The sequence below is a fragment of the Muscardinus avellanarius genome (genome assembly GCF_963383645.1).
Source record: "Muscardinus avellanarius genome assembly, chromosome: 10".
In the NCBI taxonomy this organism is placed as follows: Eukaryota; Metazoa; Chordata; class Mammalia; order Rodentia; family Gliridae; genus Muscardinus; species Muscardinus avellanarius.
Window position 1 is genome coordinate 10571745 of NC_137796.1, and position 24239 is coordinate 10595983.

A 24239-nucleotide genomic window follows, 5' to 3' on the forward strand; every position below is an offset into this window, starting at 1 on the left:
ATCACATAGATTCACTGTCTTATTGTGTAAGTCAGAAAGTGGACATTTCTATCTTCCAATTTAAGGCCCCTTGTTATTAACCTGGCCCCTTCTCCCAGATAAGCCACATATCTCCATATTATCAAAAAGTCAGTCAACTAGAAGCCATCATGATGCCAACACTGGCCTTAATTTCACTTTGTCATTAGAAGATAAAGTATTCACAGGCCCCATGGATTAGGATGTGGTCAACTTTGGGTGAATTTGGGTTCTGCCTGCCACTGAAGGCTGGATGTTTAAATGTCCTTAATGAAACTCTGTCAGCTCAAATGGAAACCAGGGTATATAGAAACACTCAACTACAGAGTAGTAAGAGATAAATAGGTCCAACCTAAAGGAGGAATAAAAATGCAAAGCTGATCATTTATTAAAACATTTAATAAATAATGACACAAAGGAAGAAGATATGCATGTTCACATAGAGAAAAGCACAGGGGATTCTGCATATCAAGGTCATCTTTTGTCAGCTATATGAATTGGTAATATTGTAGCTGGACGTGGTAGCGCATGCCTGTAATCCTTGGGAGGCTGAGACAGGAGGATTGCAAATTTGAGGATGGCCTTTCCAATTTACCAAGACCTTGCTGCAAAATAAAAATAAATAAGCCGGGCGTGGTGGTGCACCCTTGTAATCCCGGAGCTTGGGAGGCGGAGACAGGAGGATCGTGCAGGTTCAAAGCCAGCCTCTCTGGAAAGAGGCCTTGTTTCCAAATAAAAAAATATAAAAATAGGTCTGGGAGTGTACCCCGGAGGTAAAAGGGTTTCCAGGAACCCCAGTACCACCAAAATAAGAATAAAAAATAAAAATAAAAATAAATAAATAAAAAGGGCTGTGGATGTAGCTTAAAAGTAGAACGTCCATGAGTTCAGTCCCCAGCACATACACACCAAATATTTTCTTTCTTGTTTATTTTTGTGAGAGTTTTGGGATATAATACAATCATTTGACCATTGGATTGTTTCCATAATGGCAGGGGCAGAGGGGGCCTTGAGAAATAATTACATATTTGATATTTGTTCTGCATAAATTTTGTCCACATTCTATAGGCTTTCCGCAAGCCTCACAATCCTCTCCCTGCCCATAATTTCTACCAGCAAAAACAAAAACAAAAAAGCTTTCATGTCACTCCTAACATCAACCAACAGAAAACATGAGGGAAAAATGGTGGCACTGGTTGTATTTCAGTTTATTCTACTACTAAGTTCACTTTAATATGAAGTTATATAGTTAAAACAATATATAATTATTGCTTTAAAAAAATCAACCAGGACAGGGAGTATATTAAATCATAGCTCACAAATGCTTCCAAATCCCTGATTCTTAAATATAATTATGGTTAATATTTGGTGTGCAGCTTTCCAGACATTTTTGTGACTGCATATGCACACATAAAATAATTTGGGCTCATCTATCTGTCTGTCTGTCTGTCTGTCTATCTATCTATCTATCTATCTATCATCTATTATTCTATTACCTATCATCTACCATTTGCTATGAACTGTCATCTATCACCTATTTACCTATCTGCCTATCTACCTACCTAACCATTTATTATTCTTTAGTATAGTGTGTGTACCCTGCTATCAATTTGAGTTGACATAGTTTCATTAGGTAACATTTACCTCCTTAGATATTTAATACTCAGATCCTGGGAGGAGAGCTGTCTTTTCACTATTTAAATATGCTTTTCTATGCCTTAGTGATCTCAATAGTTTTAAAGCTTCATATATAAGTTCCAGACCATTGTTTGTTATACTTATTCCTAGCATATTATATTCCTTTTCTTATGGCTTTTTTTGTTTGTTTTGTGGTTGTTTTGCTTTGGTTTTATTTGCTTGTTTGATTTTGGTACTGGGGATGGAAACTAGGGACGTTCTATGCTCAAGTTATACCCCAGCTCTTATTTATTTATTTATTTATTTATTTATTTATTTATTAACAAGGTCTGACAAGTTACTGAGACTGGCCTCCAATTTATGATCCTCCGAGCTCAGCATCCCAAGTACTGAGATGACAGTCATCTGACATCATGTTTGTCTCTCTCCCTCTATGAATAATCTCAAAGGAAAATGAATCAAGTAGCTACACACACTGACCTAACACATTTCTTTCCTTTTGGAATGTCCTGTAACATCCTTGAGGAGACTGTCCCCTTGTTTGGCTTCTGGCCTCTTCTACTGCCTTCTACATGATTTTTCCAACATCATGACTGAATTTCTAATCCCTACTACTCAAACCACAGAAGAGATTTTCTGGAAACTTCACTGCTATTTCATCTTTGGTAATTGTTCCAGACCTGGCGCAGCCACTGTCAATGTCTGCCATCTTTAATAAGTCACTATACTCTTTGTGCCACAATTTGCTTATCTCTAAAGAAAACCATTGCAGGGGATTGGCTGTTATCAAACCGTCTTAGAGCAGGACACAGTGTACATGCCGTTAATTCCAGTACTTGGGAGGCTGAGACAGGAAGATTACAGGTCCGAGGCCAGCCTCAAAAACTTGGTGAGATTCTCAGAAACTTAGTGATACTTTGTTTTAAAATATAATATAAAATAAAATATGGCTGGGTGTGTAGCTCAGAAGGAAAATGATCTTGGGCTCAATTACCTGTACAAAAAAATAAAAAATAAAAAGAAGAAAATAAAAATCATTTTAGGAGCCCTGACATTCTATGAAATCCCCCAAGAATGGAAGTTGGGTAAAGAAAAGTTTCTCATTTAGTTTGTTAAACTACTAAGGTTCCTAATTTAGTTTGCTCATGATTTGGTATATGAAAATAATATTTGGGTGTTTTTGTCCTATAATACAGGGTTCAATCCTTAAAATATTTACTGAAAACCTCTAAACTAACCACTAGAATTCACTCTATTTCTAACATTATATAAACATCTTTAAGTACTACAGAAATTTATTTTATGATCTAAACATAAAATATCTGTGAAATGTACCCAACGTTGAATTAATCTAAGTCCTAATCCATGCTCATTTTCATTATAAAAACACAAAAAGAATCTACATGATTCTCTGCATTTCAGGAGACCCAACTTTTTTTTTTTTAATCTGATCATTATATTCTCAAAAAGCAAAGATATGCGAAAACATTGTAAAACTAGAGCTCAGCTTTATCACTGTGACTGTTTCTAGCTCTCTGGGGAACGCTGCAGTAGTCCTTTTTTCTGTCAACTATTTTCCAATTCATTCTATTTTTCCAAGATTTATTTCTTCCAGTCATGAAAATTCACTGGCTCAAACATTTCATGGCTAAATTTTGTATGTATTTTATAATTATTCTTATTCGTGCCACACTAGACATGGTGGGGGTGAATCGTAGAGTGTTTAAGAGTACAGAAGCAGGACTGTGTGTGTGTGAGCCTGTGTCTGTGTTGCATCTGAGTACATATATATATATATATATATATATATATATATTGTGTGTGTGTGTTTGTGTGCTGTATGTGTGTGTCTTCTCTGCCCTAATAAAATTAGTTTGGTCAAATTAAGCATGTGTGCCTATTTTTTTTTTTTAGAATTCTCAAATGCCTTTATGAGCGTTAAATGTTATAGTTTATGTGTTAATCACTTGTCACGGTGCCCAATATCGAGTAAACTGCAATTAGCTGATAATATTTAATGTATGTGTTCTCTCCGCCACGCCCCCAGATTAAAAACTGACTGTCCAGTTTTAAATTATAGACAGATAAATGCTTTGTAAATTTTACTATCATTACTGAAAGAGGACAACTGGGGACTGTTTGGTTTTCCTACTTTCTGTATTGTTTAATGAAATGTTAAAAAATTTATGAAAGTGCATGATCATTCTCATTGTTTAATCATGGAATATACAATATCAGCAAAATATTATGAACCCGCAAAACACTGCGGAAAGAAATACTAACAGCATTTTTTAAACACTGGAGCAGAGGGAGTGAATATAGTCACGCAGGAGCTAAAACCTCCCTGTCCAATGCTCATACTTGACACTGCTAGTTGATGACGTCCCTCCTTTCAAAGATGCCGAATTGCCCCAGGATTGCAGCACACACACACTCCAGTACAACCAGAAAGGATGAGCTGTCTGTATCACACCTGCTCTACCATCACATTAGGAAGACTGGCTCAAAGATACATAAAAATATCAGAGCATATTTCCTCTACATAAATATAATAAAGCAGAAACGCAACAAGTGACGAACTAAAACTCTTTAGACAACTAGACCATCTTCAGCAAAACACTCCTAAAACAAATAGCCAATGTAATGAGGGAAGAAAGCGGGAAGACAAATGAGATATTAAACTTCATTTTAAAATCTATGTTCTAAGAGAGTAACTGCGGCCAAAACAGAGAGTAATTTTGAAGCAACGAAGACCCGGTAAAATACATATTAATCAAAGGCAGAATTTGAATGTGCATGTAAATTTACAACCAGTGTGGAATAAACATTTAATACTCGAAGATACAAAGTAAATTCCTAAATATTGCAGTTGTATTTAATTCCTCTTGAGTCCTGAAAACAATTCCCCTAAAATGTATTCTGATTTAAATAAATTCAGAATGTAATTTCCCTTAAAGATGCATTTTATAGCATATTTATCTCATCACTCGACGCTATACTAAAAAAGACAGGAAAATGGAGAGCCAGTAAGAGGCTGAAATGAAATAAATTGTACATTTATTTTCAAACATCGAATCCTAGAATATTGGTGCAAGGGACATTCATAAAGATTAATTGATCCAATCCCCCTCAGCCTTACTTTTATTTTTTTTTCCTTTTGTACCACTGTTTCCTCTATCCACCTCAGTTTTTCTTATGTAATAATATATTCATTTTGTATACATATCACACAAATAACATGTGTATACATGTGTATATATGTATATGTGTAAATGTATGTATATATGTAAATATATGTATATGTTTATATATATGTAACCTGAAATTCTTTTTAGAGCAGTAAAAAGTATAAATTAATTATTTTTAGAACAGTAAAAAGTATAAATTAATTTGTCTCCTTTTCCTCTTTTGTTATAATGAGGCTCAGTGATATCAGTTGGCTTGGCCAAGCGACTTAACTAGAAAAATCCGAAATCGGGGGAAAGCCCCTTGGCCTGGTGCTCTGTACAGCCTGACTTTTGTTTGTTTGAACATGTCACTCAAAAGGAAACCTCAACTAATTAATAAGACACAGAAGCTTTCATCTATAAAATAAAGCCCCAAATCATATGTTTTAAAATACAGTCTTTACATATACATAAATCTATATGCCTGTAAAGAATAACATCAAATTTTCAGAGGAGCAAGAAACTTACATAAAAGACTATTTTAGACTCCTGATGATTTTCATGGCTACACAGAAGCCTTTTAGTTTAATGCCATCCCATTTATTAATTCTTGTTTTAATTTCCTGAGCTGTCAGGGTCTTACAGAGGAAGTGTCCACCAAAACCTATATGCTAGTTCCTATCCTCTCTTCTGATCCCAAAGTTCCTCATCTAAGGGTTAAGTCTTTGGTCCATCTGGAGTTGAGACTTGGGCAAGGTGAGAGTTTGGGGTTTAATTCCATTCTTTTACAAAGTGAGATTAACTCCTTGCAAAAGTGAAGGGTTGTTTGTTTTCCCTCACACGTGGAAGCTAGAGAGAACCTGAGTAACAGAAGAGATATCAAATAAAAGAGGAGAGACTGCAATGGAGCAATGGAGGGTGACTGGAGGAGGTAGGATGGCAGGGGCGATGGAGACGTAATGAAGGTAACAGTTTACGTTATGTTATATGTGTATATATGAAATTATCAATACCAATCTCATGGCAAGTATAGGGAAAGGGTGGGGAATGGATCAGGATCCGAGGGGGAACATTCCATGTGTCCTGTGTACCTACATTCTTATCACTGTTTATCAATAGGATAATTACAGTATACCAATAAAAGTATTTAAAAAAATAAAAACTAAAGACAATGAAGTCCCTATCCAGAAAAAAAGAGATTATTTTGGAGTCCATTTTACTAAATATAGAAAGAGACATCTTACTAAGAGCTACTTACAAACTTAGAAAAATAGACTTAGCACCATTATATATCTCAAGTAAATTTGAATCAGTACTAAGGTAGATGTTGTAATCCACAGTGAACATGGATAGAGCTTCTACGATGCTTTTCCCCAATTGCGGGTCAAGCTATTATTTATGGTGTGGCTTAATCAGTGTCTCAAAGAAAAAGGACATCAGTCCTCTATCAGAAGAGTAGGTGGCAAAAGTTTTCTCCCATTCTTTCAGCTCTCTGTTGAGGTCCTTGATGGTTTCCTTTGCTGTACAGAAGCTCTTCATTTTAATGGAATCTCACGTATTGATCTGCCTTTTAGTTTCTTGTGCCTTTGGAAGTCTTTTTGAGAAAGATTTTACCTGTGCATATCTGTTGAAATGTTGAACCTATACCTTTTTCGAGGAGCTGCAAGGCCTCTGGTCTGATTTCCAAGTCTTTGATCCATCTTGAATTGACTCTTCTGCAGGGTGAGAAAGTGGGGTTTATTTCCATTTTTTTGCATATGGTTAGCCAGTTTTGCCAACACCATTTCTTGAAGAAGCTATCTTTTTTCCAGTATATGTGTTTTGGCCCCTTTGTCAAAAATCAAATGGCTATAAATGTATGGATTTGTTTCTGAGTCTTCTATTCTGCTCCATTGATCTATGTATCTGTTTTTGTGACAGTACCATGATGGTTTTATTACATGGCTTTGAGGTATAGTTTGAAGTAAGGTATTGTGATGCCTCCTGCATGGTTTTTGTTGCTAAAATGTACTTTGGCTATTCTGGGTTTTTTGTTGTTTCAAATGAATTTAAGAACTGATTTTTCTATGTCTGAGAAATGACGTTAGTAATTTAATGGGTATTGCATTGAATCTGTAGATTACTTTTAGAGGAATGGCCATGTTGATATTTATTCTGCCTATCCAAGAACATGAAAGCTTGTTCCGCCTTCTAACAATATACAGAGAACTCAAGAAATTCTGCACCAAGAAAACAAATAACTCAATCAAAAAATGGACAAGTGAGCCAGACATGGTGGCGCACGCTTGTAATCCCCGCACTTGGGAGGTGGAGACAGGAGGATCGCGCAGGTTGGAAGCCAGCCTTGCTGGCTTAAGGGACCCTATTTCCAAATAAAGATATAAAATAGGTCTGGGAGCGTAGCCCGGAGGTAGAAGGGTTTCCAGGAACCCCAGTACCACCAAAAAAAAAAAAAAAGCAAGTGAACTAAATAGACACTTCACCAAAAAAGAAATTTAAATGGCCAATAAATGTATGAAAAAATGCTCAACATCATTAGCAATGAGAGAGATGCAAATAAAAATTACCCTGAGATTTCACCTAACTCCAACTAGAATGGCGATCACTAAAAACATAAGCAACAACAAATGCTGGTGAGGATGTTGAGAAGTGGGAGTTCTAATGTACTGTTGTTGATGGGATTGCAAATTAGTGCCACCACTTTGGAAAACAGTATGGAGGGTCCTCAGAAGAAAGAGAACAAACCTACCATATGATCCAGCAATACCACTTCTGGTTATCTACCCAAAATAATGGAACCCAAACTACCAAACTAATGCATGCATATCTATGTTCTTAGTCACATAATTCGCCATTGCCAAACTATAAAACCATCCAGGATGTCCATCAACAGATGAATGGATTACAAAACTATGGGATATGTACACAATGTCATTTTACTCAGATGTAAAGAAGAACAAAATTACATCATTTACAGGGAAATAGATGGAACTGGAGAACATTATACTAAGTGAGATTAGTAAGTCATAAAAAGTAAGAAATCGGATGCTCTCCCTAATATGTGGAAGCTAGGGAGAAAAAGAGTCATAGGAGGAACTCTACATGAAGGAGGAGAAACCATAGATGAGCAAATAGAAGGCCTAATTGGGGGTTATGGAAGCAGGAAAGAAGGAAACTCTAATGTACATGATGTATATTCGCAAAGACATCAATGTCAATCAGTAAGCCAAACATGAGAAGGAGGGAGGGGGGAGGGAATGGGGTGGAACTGGTTAAAGGCTAAAGTGATATGTTCATATATGCCTCTAACATAGTATACTCCATTAAGATGTATGACTACAATGCACCAATGAAAATAAAAAGGATATTTAGCCACATATAATTGTACACTATTCGGTTAGATGATACTTTCCAAATGTTAATCTGTGAGTCTGGTTGTATTAGCGTGCAGACATGCTCAGTAGGTCTCACAAAGAGATGGTAGACAGCTTTGACGATGAAATCACCGAGTAACAGAAGATTTCAAATGAATTGTATTGTCTGGAAGATCTGCTCAAAATGTCAATTTAATGATGTCCATACCTTTTATCTATTACATGTCATCCTGAGACGAACACTTAATTTCAAAAGAAGGTGCAATATAACTGTGCAATATGCAGGGAATATGCATATGACTCTATTTAAGAAAACTTTCTAGACAGAATTTTTATTTTTCTCCATATTGACAAATTCCTTGAGTTAAGACTTTAGTTAAGAAAGTATAATTTCAAGTTGCCGTGTGTACATAATAAGACATTTCTTAAGGATGAATCAGACCATAAAGATAGTAAAATACTGTGTAGGTTAGTCTAGAGATACCTATAATATCATTGTCCCCTCTATTTACAAGGTGAATAGTTACAGGCATGTTATTAATTAATTACTTATTCTCAGGTCTTAATTTCATACTTCAAGAAAAACACAGAATATCATCTTCCAGAATTTATTTTGTTCTTATTGTTATTGTTGTTTGTTTCCTTTTTGAGTTGTTTTATAATTTAATTTACTTACTTAATTTGGTACCGGGAATTGAACCCAGGGGCATTCTACCTCTAATCTACATCCCTATTCACATGTATGTGTGTATGTATGTATGTATGTATGTGGGATTGAGGCCAGGGAATTCTACCTCTGAGTTATGCCCGAAGCTATTTTATTTTATTTTTTAAATAGGTTGCTAAGGTTGGCCTTGAACCTGTGATCCTCCTGTCTCAGCCTTTCAAGTATCGATATTACAGTTAGACACAACTGCATTCAGATTTTTATTTTAATTTTTGAAAGAGAGTTTTTCTAAGTTTCCAAGGCTGGCCTCAAACATATAATCTTTCTGTCTTAGCTTCCCAAGTACCAGGATTAAAGGTGCATCCCCAAGCAGGGCATGGTGGCGTACGCTTGTAATCCCAGCATTCTGGAGGCTGAGACTGGAGGATCACAGTTCACGGACAGCCTCAGCTACTTAGTGAGGCCCTCTGCAACTCAGTGAGACCCGGTTTCAAAATAAAGAATAAAAAATAGGGCAGGGGGTGTAGCTCAGAGGTTGAATGCCCCTGAGTTCCATCCCCAGACCCGCAAATAAAATAAAATAAAGTGAGATAAAATAAATAAATAAAGGTGTGTCCCTGCCCTGAGCCTGGCAATAGTTACTTTTAAAAACGCTGTATGCATCTTTAAATGTACAGAAGGAGAATATTTAGGGGGAACTTTAACACACCATCTTTCAGGAATGAACAAATTCAAGAGATCCATCAAAAATTCTGTCACTAAGCTAAACAGGTGGTGTTCACCATGTGCAAGTGACATGCTCTGCTCTGAAGAAATTTAACACCATTGTTCTTGCCTATTTGCCTTGGTCACCATTTACACCACATCGTTATTACTTGACGACTACACTTGCTGAAATGTGATCTGCATGTGTGATGACACATACAGGAGCCAGAAATCAAACACACGCCAATTAGAGCCGCTCATTTCTAGTGGATACACTCGCAATCTGTCTCCTCAGGTGAACGGTGTCACCTGCAACATACACTGAGCCATAGGCTGCTATCTTAGGCTGCATATAATAAAGCAATTTCAACTCTGAGGTGACTTTTTTTAGGAGGTGACTTCTCGTTACTACTGGTTATAGCTATTGTCTCCTAGGACAGTAGATTCAAGTGAAAAGAACTTTATTCTAGACTATCCAATATAGTAGCTAGTAGTTATATATGGCTATTGAAGGGTAATAAAAATGAAATCATGCTAAATATCAATTGCTCAGTTGAAGGGGACACCTTTCAAGTATACAATGGCCACAGGGAGTTTGTGGCTCCTCCCTGGGGCAGTACAGATATATAACATTTACAATAACACAGAATGTTCTATTAAACAGTCCTGTAGGTCCTACTTCCTCTAGATACTGTCAAATAGCTAAAATTCTACTTTTTCATGTTTAACTCTTTGTCCAAAGATATCACATGTCTTTTTCAAGGTCATATTATTTTTTTAATTCAATTTAAAGGCAACTGGCTGTGTGAATAACTGAGTGTGGATATTTTTGTGACACTTGCTAATCAAACCCACATCAAAGTCCAACCTCAGGTCATCATTAATTTTCTCTGTCAGGAGAAATTAAATTTATATTTTCTAAAGTTCAGAAGAGTCATATATGTTTAATGTACTGTTTCCTGTTTTGTTTAAATCCCATAGACTTTTCAAACTCACTCTTTTTAGTATCATTTTATGTAGATTCTTTAGGAATTTCTACATAGATGATTATACCACTTGGGATTATAGGCATTTTTATATCTTTATTTCTAATAAGAATGGCTTTATTTCTTTATGTGGGCTTATTTAATTTGGCTACAATCTCTGGGATTTTTAGCCAAACACTGAATAGAAGTTAAGAGAAAATAGTTTCTTATTCTTAAACTTGGGACATATTTAGTTTTTCATTCTTAGGATGTTAGTTGTAGGTTATGTATATTCGTCTGTCCATCCTTTTATTTATCTCAGAAATCTGACCTATGCATTAATAGAGGCTGTTTAATCAGTCTCTGTAAGGTTGTCTTTAAATCCAGGCCTGGAGATAAAAGCCAATAAAACAGTAATTTAAAAGAGAGAGATGAATCTAAAATAGGAAAGATGTGGACCGATAATGAAGGAAGGGATCCTATGTAGGCTGTCAGTTGTCAACCTTGGTGAGGTGGGTGTGTTACAGGAGAAGTTGATGCCCATTATTACAGAGCCAGACATACTCCTGGGCCAGGAGTCAATGAATCTGAAGGGGGTTCAGTACAGGGCTGCACACAATGGCAGATCTGACTGCTGCCCTGCTCTATTGGCTTAAGTCAACAAAGCAAGAAGTTGGGCAAGATAGCTATGTAAGTGTCTCCTTCTACCCTCCTAGGACAAATAAAAAATGAGGGCTTTTTCAGCACCAGCCACCAAATCTTATGTGAAAATGTCTCCTTTAGGCCCCCATGTTGCTAGAAACATAGGAAAAAATAATTTGGATAAACATTATAGGCTATGATCAAGTTGACACAATTCAACACCACCATCCTTTCTATGATAATTTGCTCAAATATTTTGACATGTACATTTGTTGGATTTTGTCAAATTAATATCCTGCATCACTTGAGATTATGATATAAAGTGTCTACTTTTTCCACATTTTTATAATAAATTATATTGAAAGATTTTGGGATGTTAAATCAACCAAGCATTTTCCAAATATAATGCACTTAGTCAATTTTATTGTTTTAAATAATTATAAATCTGTTATGTTAATAATTGGTTAGGGATTCTTATTTATCTATTCATAAAGAATATTCAAGAGTTTTATTTTTTCTTTAGTTTCTATCAGGTAATATTTGTGAATTTTTTCTTTATTCAGTGTTTTGTAGAAGTCTCCAGTAGACCCTTCTGATTAAGAGTTTTTCTATGTGTTTTTATTTGATAGAGAACAATTAGGAGTTTAAATTTTTTACTTCTGAAGTATCTGATGATTTGAAACACATATTTTTTCATAGATATTAGATATAATCTCTTAGAGCTAATTAGCAAGTTCCTCAGGGTGGCAGGATACAAAGTAAACATAAAGCATCTTAGTGATGAACATGTAGATATACAAATTACCATAAAAACAGTTCTAAAATTTATATGGACGAGCAAAAGACCAAAAATAGTCACAAGAATTCTGAACAATAAGAACTATGCTAGAGGCATCAGAATATCTTATTTCAAACTATGCTACAGAGGTATAGTAACAACAGCAATAAAAGCATGATATTGGCACAAAATTAGATGCATAGCCCAATGCACTAGAAGATGCAGAGACAAATCCTTATACTTAGAGCCAGCTGATTTTTGACAAAGGAGCCAAAAACATATACTGGAGAAAAAACAGTCTTTTCAACAAGTGGTGTTAGAAAAATTGAATATCTACATATAGAAGAATGAAATTAGATCCCAATTTCTCACCCTATACATGAGTCAACTCAAAGCAGATGGAAGACCTAGACATCAGATCAAAGACTTTGAAATTACTAGGAGTTAGATTAAAAAACTTTGTAATTACTAGAAACTTTGTAATTACATAAGATCAACTCTCCAACATATAGGTAAAAACTTCCTTAATAACACCCCCAAATAAAGCTCAAATAATAAAACTGAAAATCAATAAATGGAATAGGAATAAATTTAAAAGCTTCTGTGCAGCAAAGGAAATAATCAGGAGTCTGAAAATAAAGTCTACAGAATGGGAGAAAATCTTTTGTCAGCTACTCTTCTAATAGAGGGTTAATATCTAGAATACATAAAGAATTTTTTTTTGGTGGTACTGGGGTTCCTGGAAACCCTTCTACCTCCTAGCTACACTCCCAGACCTATTTTATATACTTTTTTATTTGGAAACAGGGTCTCTTAAACTTCCTGTCTCTGCCTCCCAAGCGTGGGGATTATAAGCAAGTGCCACCACACCCGGCTATAAAGATTTAAAAAAAAAAAACCTTGAGGACTTCCGGGAAGATGGCAACCGAGAAAAGCAGGGCTTAAGAGCCCCGCTAACAACTAATCTCCATTACCACAAAATCAGCGCCTTTCATAGCCAGAAAACACCATCACCAGAGAAACAAAAAAATCACCAGGCTCCAGAGAGAAAGCGGACTGAGAACAGAGCTCAGAGCCACAGAGGAGATACACTGGCCTAATGCCCAAGACCGCAGCAGCAGCGCCATACTGCCGGCGGCAGCGGCGACTTCACCGGACGGCTACAGCAAGCCGAGGTGAGCCGCTGCAGAACAGCCAGGAGGGTTTTCTCGCCGCAGGTAAAATCTAAAGCTCCCAGTGGCTGAGGTCAGCACACGCTGCAGGGATTCAGAGTGGAAATCAAAACCAAGAAGAAATACGCCAGCCTCACTGCCGAGGGTGTAGCAGCGATGCCATATTGCCACCGGCGGCAGCAGCAGAGAATTCACCGAATCCAGTACAGCTACATCTGCGTACTCAAGAACAGTGAGTCAAATTGCGGGCCACAGAGGAGAAATTCCAGTACTGTACTCCCTGGGACTTGACCCAGTGGGGGAGGGGCGGTGGCAGAGATATCACACCATAGGAGAATATGCAACCTGGCACCCCCCACAGTCTAAAGCAGCCTCTATCGACTCTCTGGGTCGGAGACTCTGTGATACAACCCAGTAAAGGAGTAGTGGGGTCTGAGATACTACAGACTCGAGATCCAGAGCACCTTAAGTGAAGCCATAGTGACCCAGGGAAGAACCCAGAGAAGACACAAACCTCCGAAATCATGGGAAAGAGGAATAACAACGGAGCAATGAATGCCCACAACCCCACAACATCAGAACCCGATAAAACAGAAAATCAGAGATTTCTAGAAGATCAAATCAGGAAAATAACTATAGAAATAATAGAGGTGCTTCGAAAAGAACTCAGAGAGAGCCAAAAAGAGATAAAGGATGCAATTAATGAAGTAAAGGCCTCAATTCAAAGCACAAACAACCGATTAGACCACATGGAGAACAGAATCTCGCTCTTAGAAGATGATCATTCCAAAAATGAACACATAGTTTCTAATCTAGGAAAAAATATCCAACAGCAGGAATCTGATATTGAAGAAATATGGGCCCATTTTAAGAGAGCTAACCTAAGAATAATTGGAATAGAGGAGGGAAAAGAAAGTGAAACCAAAGGGATCAACAATCTCTTCAAGGAAGTAATAGCAGAAAATCTTCCAAACATAGAGCAAGAGGTTGATACGCAGATCCAGGAAACTTATAGAACTCCCTTTAGACAGGATCGGAGAAGAGGATCCCCACGCCACATAATTGTCAAAATGACCAATGTGGAAGCCAAGCAGAGAATCTTAAAGGCAACAAAAACAAAGGGCCAAGTGACATTCAGAGGTAAACCAATTAGAATCACTCCAGACTTCCCAAACCAAGTCATGAGAGCCAGAAGGGCTTGGAGTAACATATTCCAAACTCTGAAAGAAAACAACTTCCAGCCAAAAATTTCCTACCCAGCAAAACTTTCTATCAAATTAGATGGAGAAATAAGAAGCTTCCATGACAAACAGAAACTGAAGGAATTTATGTCTTCAAAACCAGCACTAGAGAAAATACTCAAAGAGATTAACTACAAAGAAGAAATAGGTAACACACACCAGAACCAGAGGAACAAGATTTTCCATCCAACAGACAACTAAGACTGGTTATCTGTGGAGATTCATTATTTATGTTAGTCTTTTACCTATCTCTAAATGGTATTGTTTGCCTTTATTGTTGTTAATTTTTAGGATTTCTAGTTGGAATATTAATATACCTTCAGATATAGCATTTGGAAATATTTTATCCCATTATATTAGTAACTGTTAACTCTGTTTACATTGTCTTTGGATATACAATATTTTTTTTTAGGGAGTTTGTATACTCTTCTGTTGCCTGTGCCATTGAAATCATATCCAAGAAATCACTGCCAATTTCAATGTTGTGAGGTTTTATGACCCAGATTTTCTTCTAAAAGTTTATAGTCTTAAGATTTATATTTAGGTCTTTTATCTATTTTGAGTTAATATTTGTATATGGGATTAGGTAAGGGTCCAACTTTATTCTTTTCCATGTAATTATTATGTTTCAACAATATTTAGTTAAAAGATTATTATTTTCACCACCAAATGTTCGTGGAAACCTTGTCAAAAATAACTTGACAATATAGGAAAGAATTTAGCTCTAGGCTTTATTTAACTCCAATGGTTTATATATCTGCCTTTAGAATAGTACTACACTGTTTCAATTATTGTAGCTTTATATGGTTTGAAATCAGAAAATATATATCTTCTAGCTTTGTTCTTTTTCAAGATCGTTTTGGGTATCTAGAGTCCATTTTCCATATTAGGATAGATTTTTTTTCCTGAAAAATAAATATATAAATATATGATAGTTTCACCTAAAAAAATAGAAAAAAAATATTCTCTGGTAAGAAAGTAAAAAGAAATATTGAAATGTTATCTTTAAGTCATCAAAAGCTTGGTATCAGACAAATGAAACTGTTATGTGAGATTATCATTTTTAATTTTGGATAAATTGCTATAATACTAGATGTCAACCACTAAGCCAAGCATGGGAGGGAGGGATGGGGAGAGAATGGGGTGGGGATCGGGTGGGGGCTGACTGGGCGATGTGTGCATGTATGTCTACAAAAGTTTGTATCCCACTATGATGTATGAATACAGTGCACCAATAAAAAAATTTAAAAAATTTAAAAAATTAAAAAAAAAACTTGATACTAAAAAAAATTAAAAGGGCAACAGAACTGAATAGACATTTTATAAAAGAAGAACTACAAATGTTACAAAAACCTGAAAAAATATTCATTATTATTAGCAATCGGGGAAATGCAAATCAAAACCACAACGAGATTCTACCTACCTCCAGTTTGAATAGCAATAATCAAGAATACAAATAATAATTTCTGGGGAAAATGTGGAGCAACAGGCACTCTTCTGCACTGATGGTGGGACTGCAGATTAGGGCAACCACTATGGAAATCAATATGGAGGTTTCTACAAGGACTTGAAATGGAAGCACTGTATGACCCAGCAATATCATTCTTTTGCATCTTTCCAACAGAATTAAAGCCAGAATACTCTGATGATACATCATACCAATGTTTATGGTAGCACAATTCATAAAAGCCAAATTGTGCAATCCACCTAGATGTCTGTCAATAAATTAATGGATAATTAAGATGTAGCAGAAATATGCAGTGGAGTTTTACTCAGTATAAAGAGCAACAAAATCAACTGTATCATTTGTAGAAAAATAGATGGAACGAGAGAACATCATGCTAAGTGAGATAAGCCAGATTCATAAAATCAAGGATTCCATGATTTTTTTGTATGTGAATGTTAGAGAGAAAAATAATAGAGAAAATTGGGAGAGATAAGCTAAGAGTAGTGTAAAGAGATGGAGTGATTAGAAAGAGTACAGGGAGGAATTGGAAAGAAACAGAGACCAAATAATGTTATGTGTAAACATGAATGAATCTCTGAATTACATCATCATGCACAATTACAACATGCCGATGTTTTTTTTAATCTATAGAAATAAAGAAAAGTCATTGTTAGATCTAGGGACAGAGTGGGCACAAGAGAGAACCAAACATATTTCTATAAAAAACACAATGGGAGGTGTTTTTGTGGTGATGGAGATAGTCTGAATCTTGACTGCATCAGGGTCAATGTTCTGGATGTGATGCTACCCTCCAGTCTGACAAGATGTTGCCATGGGAAAAAAGTGGATGAATGGTATAGCAATTCTCTGTATTACTTCTTAAAACTGCGTGAGATTTTTAAATTATCTCAAAAAGAATGTTTAAACATAGAAGAGAAATATTTAAGCTAGGTTTTAGTTGCAATAATTGGGGAAATAAAAATAACAACCCAAACTGATAAACATAAAAAATCATCACCAATTTTCAAGTTCATGAATGAAACAAGCTAACATTACAGAACTTGGAGGCTTTAGGACAGAAACAAAAGAGTATTATGTAGAAATTATGCGAAGCACATTCGTAATTTGGTTGGCTAATTTTCTCAGGAAAGTCACTGAAGAACTTTTAAGAGATATTTAGTTTCCTATCTCTTAAAGGAATTGTACTCAGTATTAAAACCCACCAACAAGGAAACCTCAGGCTCTGATGGTTTCAAGAATGAATTGTTCTGGTTAAAAAAAAATGAATCAAAATATTTCAGGAGATCAGCATAACTATTATGTTAAAGATACAAAAGAAAGTATAAGAATATTACTACTAATATATCTAAAATATAAAACTAATATAGTAATTGAATAAAATGCAATACCTATTCATGAAAGAAAAGAATAATTAGGAACTACCTTAATGTGATAAATAATACATCCAGAGAATCAAGCAAACTTTAGAACTATTAAGATAGTGAAAACTTTCTCTTCAGATAAGAAATTAGACAATGATACTTATTGTCAATACTTTCTCAGAAAATGTACTGGAAATCATAACTAGTGCCATAGAGCAAGATAAATAGACTGCAATTATTAAAATGAAAAAACAAAACTTCCATTATTCACATGAAAATATTATAGACATAAAAAATTATAGACATAAAATTTAGAATCAAACCATTAAAATTAATTAGTGAGTAGAGATGTTATTAAAATAATGTCAATGCACAATAACCAAGTGTGTTTCTATATACTAGAAACACAATTAGAAATGCAAATACCTCTAACTTACTAAGAATAAATCAAAAGAAACACATTGGCTGTTTCTAAAATAATTGAATGTCATTAAAGATCTATATATTTAGAGATGATATTATGAAGTAGGTTCTCTCATTTGCTGCCTGTTTATTTAACATGAGAATAGAAGCAGATATTAATTTTTGTGAAAGTTAATGATCTTATTCTAAATTTCATCCGTAAATGTAAATGCTTAACAAGAAGAGCTAAAACAATAATAAATAAAAATAAATCAATTGGAAGTCTTATTCTTAATATTTGTAGATCTCTATTTAAACAATGGCAATAAAAATACCATAATACCATATAAAATGACCTATTCAAATGCCACATAATTAGGACAATTTCATATTGTGGAAAGACCACACTGAGCACCAGGACGAATCAAATGTCCAAAAGCAGAAGGCGATAAATTAATATTTCTATGTTTAAGTAGATCACAATATTGAAAATAAACCATTTATTGTTTTAATTTTTTATTGAACATAAATGATATACATTTAAACTATACTTGGTGCCCTCTCCCCCCCGCCCCTGTTTTCCCTTCCCCCCTCCCAATAATGATTGTCCCAGGTAACCATGCCATATTCATAATTTTACACATATTCAGATGTGGATCCACATTGATCAAGTTCAGTCTTCCTCCTCCTCTATCTTTCTATTCAAGCTTTGCTGGTATTTCCCCTCCATTATCTGGAGTACCACTGGTATCCTCTGTGTTCCCTAGTTTGGGCATATTAAAGGAAACATATGTACCTTCTCCTTCTGTGCTTGGCTGGTCTCACTTAACATAATGCTCTCCAGGATTTTCCATCTTCTTGCAAATGGTATGATTTTGTTCTTCTTTATGGCTGAGTAGAATTCTATTGTGTGGATTTCCCAGAGTTTTGCAATCCATTCATCTGTTGATGGGGACCTATATTTATGTATATCTTATTGTCTATCGCATATACAAAGATCAATTTCTGGTAGATTTTAAATCCAAATATTAAGGATAATACAATAAAGATTTTATAAGAAAACCTAGAAAGAATATTTTTTTGGCCACAAAGTGGTAAAACCTTCTTAACCTGGTCAAAACAAACTCAGGAAACAAAAAGATACATTGAGCAATATTTAAGAATTAGTCATCTAAATATAGCTTAAGAATATAAAAGAACAAGTCAAAGAATGGGGGAAATATTTACAATAAACCTGTTTGAGAAAAGATTGATATGTAGAACTGTAGAAGAGTCAACCAGAAGGCCTTAGATTCTCATGTTGCTTATAAATCTGAGAAATAACTATATAATGTGCTGCAAATGCAACCTCCTGAGGTAATAGACGATTGGCTAGAACAACCTAGTTTCTACATCAGCAAACACCAGTAATGGGCTGTCCCAAAGGATGATGGGGCTCCCAAGCTATAAAAGCCAGAGTGGACTTCTTTCCAGTATTACTCAGCTGTAGCGCGAGGAAATCACACTCAGCTGAGACTCCATCAGCCTTGTGCAGTTTTCCTCAGGCCAGGGACACCAGCTTGTGACAAATACTAGGATCCTACCTGGAGTTAATAAACTCAGTTTTGGTATCATGTACTTTGGCTCTCTTTCTCCCGACTCTGTAAGTTGACAGCCAGGCTACAGTGAATTCGTCTCACAAGAATATATAAAGAATTCTCCAAAATAATAAAAAAGAGAAAAAAAAATAGTTAGGGAGGACACTTTTAAGTAGCCAATAAACATGAAAAATGTTCAAATTCATTTATCTTTGGATGACTGCAAATTAAAACTACAATATATTATGCCTACGTATCTACCAGATTGACTTGATAAAGGGAAGAAGAGTGTTGGCAAGGCTGAAGAAACCAAGACTACTGTATGCTGCTCTCAGCATAAACTGGAGCAATGACAATTGGCAAGATTGTCTACATTCCCTAGTAATTTCACCCTTATTTATTCAATCAGAACACTGCACACTTTTATTCACGGTATTTACAGTATCACTTTTCATAGGGCCTCTAAATCCCAAACCTTCTGAATGTCTAACTATAAAATAGATTTTTGGTTTTTTTTGGTGATACTGGGAGTAGAACCCAGAGGCTTTCTACCTCTGGGCTATAATCCCAAACCTATTTTATACTTTATTTGGAAACAGGGTCTCACTAAGTTGCTGAGAGCCTCACTAAGTAGCTGAGGCTGGCTTCGAACCTGTGCGATCCTCCTGTCTCAGCCTGCCGGGGATTACAAGCGTGCGCCACCACGCTAGGCTATAGAATCGATTTTTAAAGTGTGACATATTCATAAGTAAAACACCATAGAGCAATGAAATTAATCATCTACATTAATAATAAATATCACAAATGCATTGTTAAATAAATGAAGATAAAATCAAAAGAACACACATCCTAGGCTTCCATGCATAAAAACAAAATACGAAATCAGGCAAAATGAATTGGTGCTCTTGGAAGTTAAGTTAGTGGGGAGTTAACATTGGGAGATAGTGCTTATAAAGTTTGCCATGAAGCCTTCTGGAATGTTAGTAATGTTTTGTTTCTTGGTGTGACTTCTGGTCATATAAATTATTTTAGTTTGTAAGTATACATTAGCCTACACATATATAAAGTTTGCATTGTTTTCTTTCAAACTCTACAGCAATAATATTTTAAAAAGCAGTGTAACATTTAATAGCATGGTTTTAAAATGTATTTAATAGCCGGGCATGGTGGTGCATGCTTGTAATCCCAGCATTTGGGAGGCTGAGACTGGAGGACTGCAGGTTCACAGACAGCCTCAGCTACTTAGTGAGGCCCTTTGGAACTCAATGAGATCCTGTTTCAAAATAAAAATAAGAGATAGGGCCGGGGGTGTAGGTTGGAGGTAGAATGCCCTTAGGTTCCATCCCCAGTATTGTTAAAATGTATTTAATAATGATTAAATAGAAAATTCTTTCAAATATATGAAAATTGAGACATTTTCTGGTACTTTTCTTCATCCTTACTATGTTATATGTGTGTGATTTTAGTTACACATAATCTTCTCAGTAGATTCTTATATGAAGCTATGTTACCTTTAGATTTCTAACTTTAATTAGCTGCAAGGCATTCTTAGGTATCTAGGTGAAGGTTAGAAAAATTCCTGTCATTACGGTTGTATTTTGTTACGTCTTTTTACAAATTATAGCAGCGATTTCTTTTTCATTCACTTTTCACCAAATTCCTGCAGCCTCCTTTCAGCAACATCTCACATCTAGCCTAGACAGGGGTCCTCTGCTTTATTTCCCAAGTACAATGGATATGTTCATCTCTTAGGAGTTGTCTGACTTTATTGAAGTTTTTCAAGTAATGGAGAGAGTTTGGAGAGAGAAATGGAAAAAGAATAATCTTCAAGTTGTATCAGGAAACTTTTGTTCCCAAAGTCCATCATCTGCTTTTTTTAAGAGCATTTTTAGGTTTGTAGCACATTGGAGAGATTTGTTATGTATTTTCTGACACACACACACACACACACACACACACACACACACACACACAGTTTTCTACCTCAACAAAATCCACACCAGTGTAGTATATTTCTCACAACCAAAGAAATTACATTGACACATTAATGTCAGATAAAGTCTATATGTAGTTTACATCAGTGATCACTCTGGGTGATATATATTCTATGGGTTTTTGTAAATATGTACTGGTGTGCATCCACCATTATAGTTTCATAAAAAAATAGTTTTTAGTGCCCTCAAAATACTCTGTGTCCCACCTATTTATCTTTTTATTCCTACTAAATAGTGCCAACCACTGATAATTTATTTATCTTCATAGTGTTGCCTTCCTGGAATCTTACACAGTTGGGATAATAAATTATGTAGTTTTTTTCTGATTGGCTTCAATTTATACTATGCATTTAAAATTCTTCCATGTCCCCTCATGGTTTGATATCTCATTTAAGTGTTGGATAATATTCCAATATCTGAATGTACCATAGTTTATCCATTCACTGATTTGGTTCCTTTCAAATTTGGGCAATTATTGCCCCAAAGGTGGAATGCTACTGTCGCACATGCTCAGGAATACTGGACAACATGCAATGTGGGAAAAGAGTTTGAGAAAGAATTGAGATGGTGGAGGCAGTGGCAATGGCAGCAACCAGTACTTTGGAGAGGCAGAGATCTGATGCAACACACCTGGATCTTTTGAAGAAATAACCCCAGAGGCAGAATGCTACCACCGCTTGGGAACTTGGGACAACATGCTGTGTAAAGAGGATGCTTGGACAGAAGCCTGCTGAGGGGTGAAGCTGGTGCCAGGGACAGCTAGGCCGGGATCAGAGCCTGCCATGTGGCAAGGCCAGTGCAGGGGCCTCCGAGGCCAGGATCAGAGCCTGCTGAAGGGTGAGTCTGGTGCCAGGGCCAGCAAGGCCAGGATCAGAGCCTGCCATGAGGCAAGGGTGGAGCTGGGGCCTCTGAGGCTGGGATCGGGGCCTGCCGAGGGGTTAGGCCTGTGCCCAGGCCAGCAAGGCCAGGATCAGGGCCTGCCATGAGGCAAGGCCAGTGCTGGAGCCAGGGAGGCCAGCATCAGCGTCTGCCGGGTGGCCAGGCAAGTGCTGGAGCCATCAAGAGTGGGATTGGATCTTGCAATGAGGCATACACAGAGAAATATCACAGAAAATAAAAAACCAGATGCTTTCCCTAATATGTAAAAACTAGGAAGAAATAGGTAATAGGAGGAGATCTAGTTGAAGAAAGGGCCCTATAGAGGAGCAGTTAAGGTGACCAATAAGAGGGGATGTGATGGGGGAGGATGGAATCTCTTTAAATTTCATGATGTACGTAAACAAATGTATCAAAGTTAATCACTAAATCAAGCATGGGATCGAGGGAGGGGGAGGGAATGGGATGGGGATTGGATAAAGGGTAATTGGATGATGTGTGCTTGTATATCCTTATAAGTCTTGTATTCCATTGTGATGTATGACTACAATGCACCAATAACAATATATATATATATATATATATATATATATATATATATATATATATATATACTAAAAAACAAATTTGGGCAATTTTGAGTAGATTCCATAAATAGCTGTGTGCAAGTTTTTGTGTAGACATAGAGTTTTCATTCATTTGGGTCAATATAAAAAAGCATGATTGGTAGATACTATTGTAAGAATATGGAAGCTAACAAGCAGTACTTTAAAGTTACTATAGCATTTTGTACTTCTAACATGAATGAGTGTTTCTATTTTCCCTGAAGTTAACAATACATATTTACAACCACCCATGACCATTTCCAGCAAAATTGTAATGTTACTGGTGCAGCACAAATACCTTATCATCTATTCATTCAGTGCTATAAATTTTTTTCTAGGTATTGCTTACCCTGCATCTTATATATTTTGAAACATTTTATTTTCATTTATATTTAACTCAAAATACTTTTAAATTCTCTCTTGGGATTTCTTCACTGATTCACATATTATTTAGACGTACTTTGTTTTACTTTCAAGTATTTTAGAATTTTTCCAGCTACCTCTTTGTTATTCTAGTTTCATTGTGTTCTGAGAGCAGATGTTATATGATTTCTGTTCTCTCAAATTTACTAAGATGTGCTTTATAGTTCAGAATGTGGTCTATCTTAGAGAATGTTCCATGTCAACTTGAAAAGAAGTTTTTTTCCTTGCTGTTGTTTGATAAAATGTTTAATGAGTATAAGTTACATCTAGTAAATGTGTTATTTATTTTTGTAGATTTGTAGGTTTTGTGTCCCACATTTGGGTATTCTCTAGTTAGGTGCATACACATCCAAAATTGTATCTTCTTGGATAATTGGATAACTGGATCCTTTATCATAATGTAATGCTCTTCTTTACCATGTGATAACTTTTCTTAATGTGAGGTCAGCTTTATCTTGAATTATTATACCTACTCCTGTTTTCTGGTGATTGATGTTAATATAACTTTGTACATTCATTGACCTCAGTCCATATATGTTTTGTGCTTAAGATGGTGACTTATTTTTAAATCTACCCTGACAGTCTCTCTCTTTCCACTGTTAAATTTGGACTAGCAATACCAAGAGTTTTCATGAGGTAGTTGGATTAATATCTGCCATATTTGTTACTGTCTTCTATTTGTGGCCCTCATTCTTTGTCCTTATGCTGATCTTCCATTCTCTATCTTTTGTGATTTTAATGGCATATTTTACATGATCCCATTCCCTGTTTTAGCATATCAGTTATGTTTCTTTTTCCTTATGGTTGTTCTTGAGATAGCAACATGCATTTACAACTAAAACTCATCCATTGCCAAGTAAAACTGCCATTTTATAAATAATGCAAAAACCTTAAAATAATAGCCATTATTCATTCTTTTAGTCTTTTATACTATTTCTGTCACTCATTTCATTTATTCATATGCAAATATATGTGTGTGTTTAACCAAATACATTGACTAAACATAATCAAATCCATTGTTACCATTATTAGTTTGAGCAAATTTTCTGTGTTAGATCAATTAAGTGTGTCTAAATTAACATTCTTACTGATATAAATCAAAACAAATGACTACACACTGGGAGGAAGGAAGACTTACTGCTCATAGTTTCTTGGAGATTCTGGGC